The sequence below is a fragment of the Thunnus albacares genome, chromosome 11, assembly GCF_914725855.1.
Source record: "Thunnus albacares chromosome 11, fThuAlb1.1, whole genome shotgun sequence".
Taxonomy (NCBI): Eukaryota; Metazoa; Chordata; class Actinopteri; order Scombriformes; family Scombridae; genus Thunnus; species Thunnus albacares.
The window spans coordinates 11742112-11753101 of record NC_058116.1 but is presented as its reverse complement, the minus strand read 5'-3'; the positions used below and the strand labels follow the sequence as shown (position 1 = coordinate 11753101).

At 40.1% G+C, this 10990-nt stretch overlaps 1 protein-coding gene across 1 annotated transcript in view; it reads left to right on the top strand.

Moving 5' to 3' along the window:
- The first annotated feature begins 556 nt into the window (after positions 1-556).
- The window catches only part of st6gal2a (ST6 beta-galactosamide alpha-2,6-sialyltranferase 2a), a 51306-nt gene continuing 40872 nt past the window's right edge, over positions 557-10990 (top strand). The window contains exon 1 of the mRNA XM_044366156.1: positions 557-910. The gene's annotated coding sequence lies outside the window, so the exon portion shown is untranslated. The remainder of the gene's footprint in view (positions 911-10990) is intronic.

Below are 10990 nucleotides of genomic sequence, written 5' to 3'. Positions count from 1 at the left end.
TTTGGCACTAAAAAGACAATAACTTATAATGAAAGAAACCCACTTTGACAAATTTGGACAGCTAAAGCTTAATATTAGCTTCAGATAAGGACTGTGGATTTTGGCCCCCTTCACTTACATTGTAAGTGCATTATGAAGGGATCATTTGATGGCCAGTATAAACAGGAGGGGTGATTACAGCAAGAAAAACCTGTTTCAATGTTCATCTGGGCACCCGATTATTGTTTTAAAATGGATGTGAAAAACCTATCCTTGAGGCTATAGGCTTTTTTCCAAAAAAGATATCTTGACATCTCACAGTAGGAAAAGGAAAGGTGTAAATAATAAAATGAATGACGGCTTCAGGATCCTGGGTCTCTCATGCTGGCTCACTGTCACGTTTTACAGGGACACTTGATGACAACACAGCCATCATTAGTGTTATTAGTAACACCTGTGCTTCTCCTGCTATGACAAGTCAAAACATCTGCAGTGAAAAAGGCCTAACTTCTTTCCTTAAAAACCCTCTCTTATCTGAACTGCACAGAGCTGACACAAGTTATTAAATTCAATATAAATATACCCTTCCCTCCTTTCCTTCCTTTCCTTCCCTTCAGGCCCCACCAACCACCTCGTTGCCTCGATGTAAAAAAAATCAACCCTGATCCCTCGTTGACTCCGCCCTCAAACTCAAAGATGTGGATGCGAGAGAGAGAAAAAAAAGAAAAACGGACCAGCAACAATGTGACAGACAACACAGCCTCCGCTCCGCTTAGCGTAGTAGTGGGTATCTTCACAGTGAACGGAGAGCCAAACCAAGCCGCATGCTCCTTGTGCAACAAGGCGAACGGGAGGAAAATGGCCCGCCGGCCGGACAGCAGCAGCAGCAGCAGCGGCAGCAGCATCCAGTGAGGACCGACACAGTTTTTAGGTAAGGCTTTGTTCGCCTTCTGCAGGATTTCCATACAGATCTGCATTTGCTGCTTTGTGCAGGACACAGAGCAGCGCAGGGAGAGAGATGTGCATGCAGCGATGTTTGGCAAAAAAAGACTGAATAAATAGGATTGTTATAGATGAAACACGCGCACGGAAAATGCAGGTTGTACCCTTTGTCTCCGTTACTTTACCGTGATTATCACACAGAGAGAAGGAGAGAGCTCATTAACCAGAACTACATGCAGTCACGGCGCGCCTCCTTTTTTTTTTTTTAAAGGTTTCACACATAAAACGCGTTAATAAAGACGAGGAGCATTATTGACAGATGTACAGCTGAGTATTAGTAGGTCAGTTAATGACGTTTCTCCTGTTGGGTGAATCCACGTAACTAGACCACTATCAGAGCCACTGAGTCCCTTTTACAGAAAATGTGGGTTTTCTCCACACTAGAGGAGCAGTTCATTCACAGTGAAGCCAGGCCTGCTCTACAACTTGAGAGGAAGATGCAGAGCTTTATTCTTCCCTTGACCCTCAAGTGCTGTTAAACAATTTTGTACCCCCATTCAAAACAGGACACCTGGGCCAACAAAAGAGCAGCAGGGGAAGACATGTTCAAGCAATATTTATTAATATACTGACACCAGAATGCATGCTTATAAATGATAGAAACGCTGTAAATTCATATTGTAACATTATATTGATGTTCGATAAAGGGGAAACGCATGGAAAGGTCAGAAAGTTCATGTTTAGCAACGTTTCACATCACAGCACTTTCATATCCACAGCTGCACGGCTTCAGAGCTGGAGCCTGCTTTTGTTTAAAGCAATTTAATTAGTAACATTAGACCGTGTGCTTTAAACACAAAAGTGTTACATTCCTAATTGCCGTCACGTCACACAATCGAGGGCATTTTATTGTGGAGGAAAACATGCAAGTGTCAAGGGTAATTAAGTGTTTTCTGTTTTTGAGTGTGTGGGGGTGCGCTGCGTGTTGCCTTTGAAGTTGCCTTGATATCATCAACAGGAAAAGTGTAGGTTTATCACTCTGAGCTGTCTGTCCCAATGTTCTGAAACACAGGGTCACATCACCTTCAAGAACAGCGGCAGTGGATGAGAGTACACCCGAACTCATTTACGCACGCACACTCACACACACACACACACACACACACACACACACACACACACACACACACACACACACACTGCTGGAATCAAAGGCACCAGTCTGTTCTTGGTATTTTCTTCCCTGTGCAGCATAAACAGCACAGGGAAGAAAACACAAAGCTTCTCACGGGGCGATGGTGACATTGTGTCAGAAAAGTGTAATTTTGTTTGTGTATGCAGCTGCTGCTTAATTCTGCGAGCTCTGTTTTTACTGGTGTGTGTTTTGAGCTCTTTGAGGGTTATGATGAGGACAAAAGTTGGACTGTGTGGACAGTGTTTTTAACCCCCGGGGATAGAGCTAAAAGATTTTGCATGCACATCATATAAAACTAGCTAAATTATTCATCTTTTCTTTTCCAGGACATTTTCTTTTATAGTAAGTGAGCCATAGATGTTGGCACCCACTCTCAAGGATGCATTATGAATGTGCTAATGGTTAACTGATAAATGCACACACACACACGCCACTGGTCTATGAAAGGGTTGTGACTCTAATAGAACATCTGCATTGTTGCTTTTACACATAACTATCTAATTACCGCTGCACACTGGCTGGCACCTCTTTGTCTCTGCAGCTGGATATTCATTGTCTCAAATGGCGCCCCATCCCTCTGGGTATTCAGAGAGAGTACAGGTGTGCAGGAGAGCTGCTTTCTTTGCACAATATTCCACTTAAATCCTTCCACAGCAAACCACCGTACAGCATATCTGCAGCCATTTTCCACACAGACCCTATTTTCTCGCATTTTTCCACCAATCTGATCAAAATCTCATTGGTTGCTTCACAGGAGAGTTGCTGATATTTTGCTCAGCAGGTTGGTGGTCTTCAGTGTTGTCCCATACAGCTGATGGATTCTCAAAATATCAGCAACTCATGGAGCGCATGGATTTTTCAGCATATTGAGCATGAGACTCATATGTTTCTGAATGAGAAACCTTGGTTTCTGCAGTGTTTCTGTAGGTTCATGTTTGTTTTCAGTTTATCCAGTTCCTCACAGCTTTCCTGATTATTGTTGAGCTGATGTACACAGCAGCACACGGGGACAGACAGCTGCAGCTAGCTGAGAAGGGGTAAACAAGGATAAATTAAAGCAATGGTCACTGTGTAACAGTTATATGAAAACAGTGTGAGAATTTTCATTCACACTTTTTCTGCTGAAATGTTTCATTGTAAAACCAACACACCAGTCAGTGGGTTGAAAAGCACCTTTTTGGAGGTGGACTAGCAGCGAGAAAATACTGCTAGTCCAAAAAATACTAAAGGATAAAATGCATAGCAGCAGTTAGTGATGACCCAATAACGGAGTTAAACTTGTTAGTCAAAGATTGACTGCTCTCATTAGCATCGGACCAGAGGAAGTCTGGGGAGGAGGCGATTTATGCGGACGAGAGTGCAGCCAAGAGACATTCTGGATCAGATAATTAACATCTATTCCAGTAAGGTGTGATGACTGAATTCCTGTGTTCACATTCATGGTTAAACTGATAGTGAACAAAGCAAGCAATACAAAACATACACTTCATTTCTAAAATATCACATATGATTCTCATTGATGTGTTCATGTTCAGGGATGGGAAAATGGATTCCAGGAAAGAAATGGCAAGAGTTATTCTTCAAGGACACATTTCTTTATTGTCTGCACACTGTAAAGGGATGCAGACTTTCTGTCTCTGAAAGACAGACGTGCAATGGTCGATTCATTCACTAGCGGCACAATAAAGCACTTTTTAAATATTGCACCACTGCAGCCTTGAGGCTGCTCAGAACAGTCACATTGATTTAACCATAAGGTGAAATTGCTTCACATAAGAATGAGGTTAGAAACTGTCAACTTAAAATTGGAAGGTATAAAGTCTTTTTTTTTAATAAAGGCTATTAATATTGATGGAAAAAAATGGGGGTTAAATATGTTTAATAAAAAAATGACATTTCCCTTAACTTATTTTAAATTTCAACGCTCGGTATCTCACATCTACCCAGACAGAAAGTCCAAATGAAATGACAAGGCTCAAAGATTTAGGTCTCCTTCTTTTTAGTTAATCCTAATATGCTCATATATAATTTTACTGTCAGTCGAAGCTAGAGGTAGAGTTTCATTTTTCATCTGTTCCAGACTGTGTGTGAGGATACATTAGAGAGAAGTGGGCAGGGCAGGTGTAATTTCAGATGCTCGCTCACTGACCAGAGCAGCAGTTATCTGAGCTCAGCCTTCAAAAGCTGCAGCGCCGGAGTCATCAAGACCAGCTGTGCCCCTCACTCCTGGCTGAGTGTGTGTATGTGTGTGTGTGTGATTGCTCAGAGGACAGGACTCCTCATGAGAAACACATGGACGTAATTAGCCGTCTTCACAAGATTGTAAACTTCCTGAGAGATGTTGTTTAGGCACTCGTTTGTGTGCGTCTTTGTGCCGTTGTATATTGCTCTGGTCTTTGTGTTGTGGCTTCTTAAACGGAGACATGGGATGTTTGAGCAGCTTATTGTGGTGTAGCTTTCATAGTTGTACTATAAGTCCGTGATAGGCTGCTAATCTTAGTCCATGTTTAGAAGTAAGTGTCCAGAGTTCAAACAGATTATAGAGAGGTTAAGCTGTCTGAAAATGGCTGTAAAGCTTTAGATTAGTGGGCTTGTTCTCTGGACAGTCAAGCATGATTTCATTTTTTTCTCAAACACAACATCCAGTGTATGGAATGCTGATATGAATAAATCTTGTCAGCATCTTTTTTTTTTTTTTTTTTTGAAGCATTAACATATATATTAACCTGTGTGGCTGTAAGGTCTTATTTTGAGACCAAAGAAATGTTGATTTTATATTCTTTGTATTTCATTGTGAATCTCTGCCTAGTCCAGAAAAAGTGAGGGTCACTGTGCTGTAGGTGGGAGAGGGTGACCAGTCATACTGGCTGATAGTACAAGCTTTTTTATGTCCATTCAGCCTCCACAAGAAAGGGAACGGACAGCGAAATGAGCTTGAAGTGGACTTTCACTACTTTCTCACATCAAACGCTTGCCTGCTGTGGACATCAGCGCTCCCAGCTGTATTTATGGCCTGTAATGTGAGGTGGTGTGGAGCCACATTTCCTTCACAGGACCTTGCTGTCGGCAGGCTGTATTCGAGAGGGCTCTGTGCACCGTGAAAGCCTGTCATCAAGAACTGCTGTCCTTGGTCATTTATCAGAAGGTAATGTGCTCAGAAGGTCAGGATGATTCAACTCTTCCCGGCACTGTGTTATCTGATGTAAAGTGGAAGTCACTTTCTACACCAAACATTAGTGTTTTAATGTCTTTTTCTTGTGACTGTGGCTTGCTGAGCACTTTATGGACTGTGTTGTTAGGTTTAAACTTTAAAGTCAGCCTCCTGTTTAGATGTTGAACAGCCAGTGGATGTCTGATGACTTTCTCTTGTCTGTTACTGACTGAGTGAGTCAGGCTTGTTTTCTCTCAAGGGCTGTGTCAGTAGGGCTGATTTTTAAATGAAACATCCTCCGCACTCATAATTACAAGGCGCATGAACACTTCACATGGTGCTCTGATAGAAAGAGAGGGGCTAATTGGTAGCGCAGCGACCATGTCCAGGTGTGTGCGTGTGTGTGTCCAGGTGTCATCTCAGTAGTATGCTATGGATGTCTGCACTGTTCTCTGCAGAATGAAGGTTGATTGTGTGCATGCAAGCACATACACATAGTTGCAGCATGTAGACCTAATGGTCTCTTCTCTGTGTTGTGGATCAGGTGGGAATTTTCTACAGCAGATGGACTGTGACAGGTGTGTGTGAGACACTTCCGCCTCCCTGCACCTCTCGGCCATTTTTGGATGTAGTCGCTTCTTTAGAGCAAGATTAATGGGTTTCAAAGTGCGCCTTTGCAAAAATAGACATTTTTGCTCCGATGATATAATCGGTGCTGTGGTTGAAGGAGGATAGTAGGGGACAGGATGGACTTAATCTGCCTCAGTGGGATCAGTCTGTAATGGAGTTAGTACTTTCTGGTCTGACCTTGCTAGACCTGGTATTATAGCAGCATGAAGCCCTCCCTCATGAGTCTGATCCTGATACCACCAAGAGAGAATTGAGATGAAAGACAACTTCCTTCTTGCTTTGCTCATTTCACATAACGAAGAACATAGTCTAATCTTTTCCTGTCTGCGTGTGCATGTATTAAAACTGCAATGATTAGTTGATAAATAGATTAGTCGATCACAAGAAAATTAAGTGGAAACTTTTCTGGTATCCAATTAATCATTTTAGTTATATTTCTAGCAAAAATGCCAAACGTTTCTTGGTTCCAGCTTCTCAAATGAGACATTTTGCTGTTTTTCTTTATCAAATATGACAGCAAATTGCAAATCTTAAGATTTTGGACCATCAGACAAATCAAGGAAACTGAAGACATCAGTTTTCTTGTTAATATATAAAACACGTATTTTCTCTTTTACTGTGGAGACGGCGAATTTACAAGAAAGTAAAATTCGCTGAAAATCAGATATGTTACCATGAAACTTATCTAACATCAGATACACCCAACCGTGGAAATTTTGCTTCAAGGAAATTCCAAAAGCAAACATAAAGCTGCCCTGATCAATGTTTTTATATTAATGGGTCTAATCACTCTGTCTTAAAGAAACAGGAAGCACCCAACCAATTCTGCAAATTTTTCAAATTTATCATCCATTCCTCGCCACAGCCTGTCCCAAAAAATTTGGCAGATAATGCTTTTAACTTGATAAATCTAGCTTAATTAAATGTCTGGTCCTTGGCAGGAAAAACATTTTTAATCAATGATTTTATTATCAAGCACAACCTTGATTTTTGTTTTTTAACTGAATATTGGTTAGATCAAGATAGCAGTGCAGCTATTATCGAGTCAGCCCCTCCCAACTTCCATTTTATGAGTGAAGCTAGAGTGCATAAGAAAGGAGGTGGAGTGGCTATTTTGTTTAATGATTCCCTCCAATGCAAGCAGATATATTATGGAAATTTTACTTCTTTTGTGGCTTTTCAGCTGAATTCCTCAACAGCTAAACAACTTCTTGGCAGTAAATAACTAGTTTGATGTCTTCCAGTCAGGATTTCGACCACACCACAGCACTGAGCCTGCTCTTGGTAAGGTCTTCAATGACATCCGCTGAGACACAGTTAGTGGCAGAATTTCAGTCTTAGTATTTCTGGATCTTTGTGCTGCATTCAACACGGTCAACCACAACATATAACTACAGACCTGCCAACCTGTACGCACTTTGCGTAGCAGGTTCACATTTTAACATCAAAAGGCCCCCAAGGCTCCATTCTGGGGCCTCTTCTATTCAACATCTACATTCTTCCACTGGCTCAGACTATGGAAAACAACGATATATGTTACCATAATGATGCAGATGACGCACTGAATAAGTGCATAGAACAAAACAATGATTGGATGTACTAGAATTTTCTTCAATTAAACAAAGACAAAACTGAAGTAATTGTTTTTGGAGCCAAGGAAGAACAATTCAAAGGCAGCACTGAGCTTCAGTCAGTAATGTTAAAAACCACAAACCAAGCCAGAAATCTTGATGGAAGTAGACCTGAATTTCAACAGCCACATTAAGACTGACAAAGTCAGCCCACTATCACCTGAAGAATATGTTGAGAATTAAAGGGCTTATGTCTTAGCAAGATTTGGAAAAACTTGTCCATGCATTTATCTTCAGTAGACTCGACTACTGTAACGGTGTCTTTACAGGTCTCTCTAAAAAATCAATCAGATAGCTGCAGCTGATTCAGAGCACTGCTGCTCGAGTCCTTACTAATACCAAGAAAGTGGATCACGTCGCTCCAGTTCTCAGATCTTTACACTGACTTCCTGTCTGTCAAAAAAGACTGAAGACCAAAATACATTTCTAATCTGCTGCTACATTATGAACCATCCAGACCTCTTTCTCTGCTTTCTGTTCCCAGAGTCAAAACTAAACATGAAGATGCAGTGTTCAGTTTTTATGTTCCACATATCTGGAACAAACTCCCAGAAAACTGCAGATCTGCTGCAACTCTTAGTTCTTTTATATCAAAGCTGAAGACTTTGCTGTCTGCAACTGACTTTTATTATATCAAATAATTATTCATTTCTTACACTGCACTGTAAGTTTTATTCTTGAATTTTATGCCTCTCTTATTCCATTTTAGCTTATTTTTATTTTCTGTTCTCTTAGCTCTTTTGATTGTATTTAAAGCCCTTTCATCATGTGTTTCTTTGTCTCAATGCTTTTAACGTTTTATGTAAAGCACTTTGAATTGCATTGTTGCTGAAATGTGCCTTATAAATAAACTTGCTTTGCCTTAAAGGGGTAACATGTAGAGACAAACTACAGAGGATTATCATCATCATCATCATCATTAACCTTGTTTTCAGTAAAATAACTCTAAAAATCAACTGCACACTATCTACCCAGCTCCAAACAGCAGACAGACAAAGTTTGCAGCTAGCTGGTGAACATATGGGAAAATCAGGACCAGAGCCAGACTGATAAATTGACTGGCTTGATATATTAGCTTTTTGCAGATATAGTGGTATCTATTGGCCAGTAAGTAACAATGAATTGCAGTACTGAAATGCCTAATATATGTGTAAGGGAATTTAGAAACAATGTCACCATTACAGTTTGTTCACCTGAGAGCCCTGACAAAATGTTTTTCATCTGTAAACGGTGCCACTCTGTACACACTGTGGCTACATGTGAAGAATATAAACTGTCAGAAAACAGTGAAAAATGCCAGTCACATGTTCCTAGAGGCTAATTTGGCATATTGTAATATTATAATGTATTTTTTGTCTGACAACAGTCCAAAACTCAGAAGTGTTCAGTTTTTTATCATAGCAGACAAAGAAAACGAGCAATAATCACATTTCAGATGCTAGAAACCGTGAATGTTTCAAAAAGGGAAAAAAAGAGTCTTAAATAATCATATTAATTGTTTCTGATAATCTTCTGTTGATTGTTTCAGCTCAAGTTAGACTGGCAAGTGTACTGCAGAGTATCTATGGCCATAAAAAAGGTACATTTTACTTTTATAGTCAATAAGAAAACTAACTAATGGTTATTTTCATTGTTGAATAATCTGCCGATTATTTTCTCGATTAATCATTTTGTCCATAAAATGTCAGAAAAAGGTGATCTTTAAATGTCTTATTTTATTTGTTCAACAGTCCAAAACAAAAAAGTAATCAATTTACTGTCAGGTATGACAAAGAAAAGCATCAAATTGTCACATTTGAGAAGCAGAAACCAGCAAATGTTTGCAGCAGCAAATGCATTTTTGCTTTAAAAACAAATGAAATGATGATTATCAAAATAGATGTCAATTAATTTTCTGTTGATTGACTAATTATCACAGCTCTATAGAAAACAGAGCTATATTTTATACACTAGGTTAAAAGCAATGCAACCAGACTTTTGGAGAGTAACACTCGAGCTGACATGCATTACATTCAAGTCCCTGCAAGTTGTCAGGCAACAATAGGCTTGCCTGGATTTTTTTTTTTTTTTTTTTTACCTAAGTCGTCTGCTGTGTGTCTCCACACAACATCATTAACCATCTTACTTTTGAGCAGAAGAAACTGAAATTTCACTTCTGTTTCATGGTATTTTTAGCTAAAGTTTGGTCTAGGTTTGAAAGCTGGTCTGTACTTAGCTGTGCATCTGTATGCGTGCATGCAGTCATGCGATTGCATGCTCCAGTGTATGTGATTGGCAGGCCGTTGGATGGCTGGAATGAGCTGTATCGCCTGCAGTGTGTTCTCAGCTCCACATGCTAGGTGCCAGTGGAGAAGAGCTAGTTGATCTACCACTGGTAGTAAGTCACATTTCCACACAAAGACAAGCAAGCAGAGACATAGTGAAATAACTACACACACACACACACACACACACATTTGAAAAGAGATGCAGTAGTGAATGCAATATTAATTCAGTTCTTTGTGTGGGTTAGATATAACGTTAAAATGACTGACTTTGGAAGAAACGCATATTATAGACACTAACGCAGTCACTGGAGCGGTGTCTGCGTTTACATCTGTATGCACAGCAGCACAGTTAAATGTAGGTCACAGAATAAGGCAGATGTGGGGGAAGGAAAGAAGGTGAGCAGTGGAAATGAAGGGAGGAGGAAGCCTTTCATTATGTCATCATGTTGAAGCAGCGGCAGGATTAGGGCTTGGCAGGATATGTAGGGAAGGTTTAACCCCTGAAATTTGAGCTTTTGACTTTTTAAGTAAAGGGTAATAATACTTCCAACCATCAGAGAGAACACACATACTATATGTAAGCAAAGATACTCTCTGATCCTCACTGGCCAAGAGACTATGCTACAGAAATGGCAACAGTGGCAGATGTGAAATAGAGAATACTGTATAAAACAGCTCAACTTAATTGTTTTTATACAAGACATTAGTTTTGACATCATCCTGTCTTCAGTCGCTCATTTATATGTGCTTAGATAGCCAGCAATTCAGTCTACAGGCTATTCTTAACAGCTGCACTTTGGGGTTTCAAGATGTGATCAACTGCAGTGGACCCTTAAGAGAGCTCAGATACTGGCGGTGTAATTACACAGGGTGAAGTCTGATGTCCTACATGGTAATAACCTCATTGCCTCCTGTGGCTAAAGCAGAGTGGACCTGTAGAAGTGGGTTCATTAAGGGGATGAAAAAGAGACGCGGTCCATTTAGCCTCTGCATATGCTTCTTCTTTGAGTTCAATTTTCATTTCAGAATTTCAAGTGACTTCTGAGGTGACTGTTCCAGTCCGCCTTTGCTCTTGTGTGCAGTGTCTCATTTTCTCTTGTGTGATTAAAAAAAAAAAAAAAAAAAAAAATTTTATCTCTTGATGGTACGAGTTGAGAAAGTACAGCAGTATATAGAGAAATATTATACCTTGTAT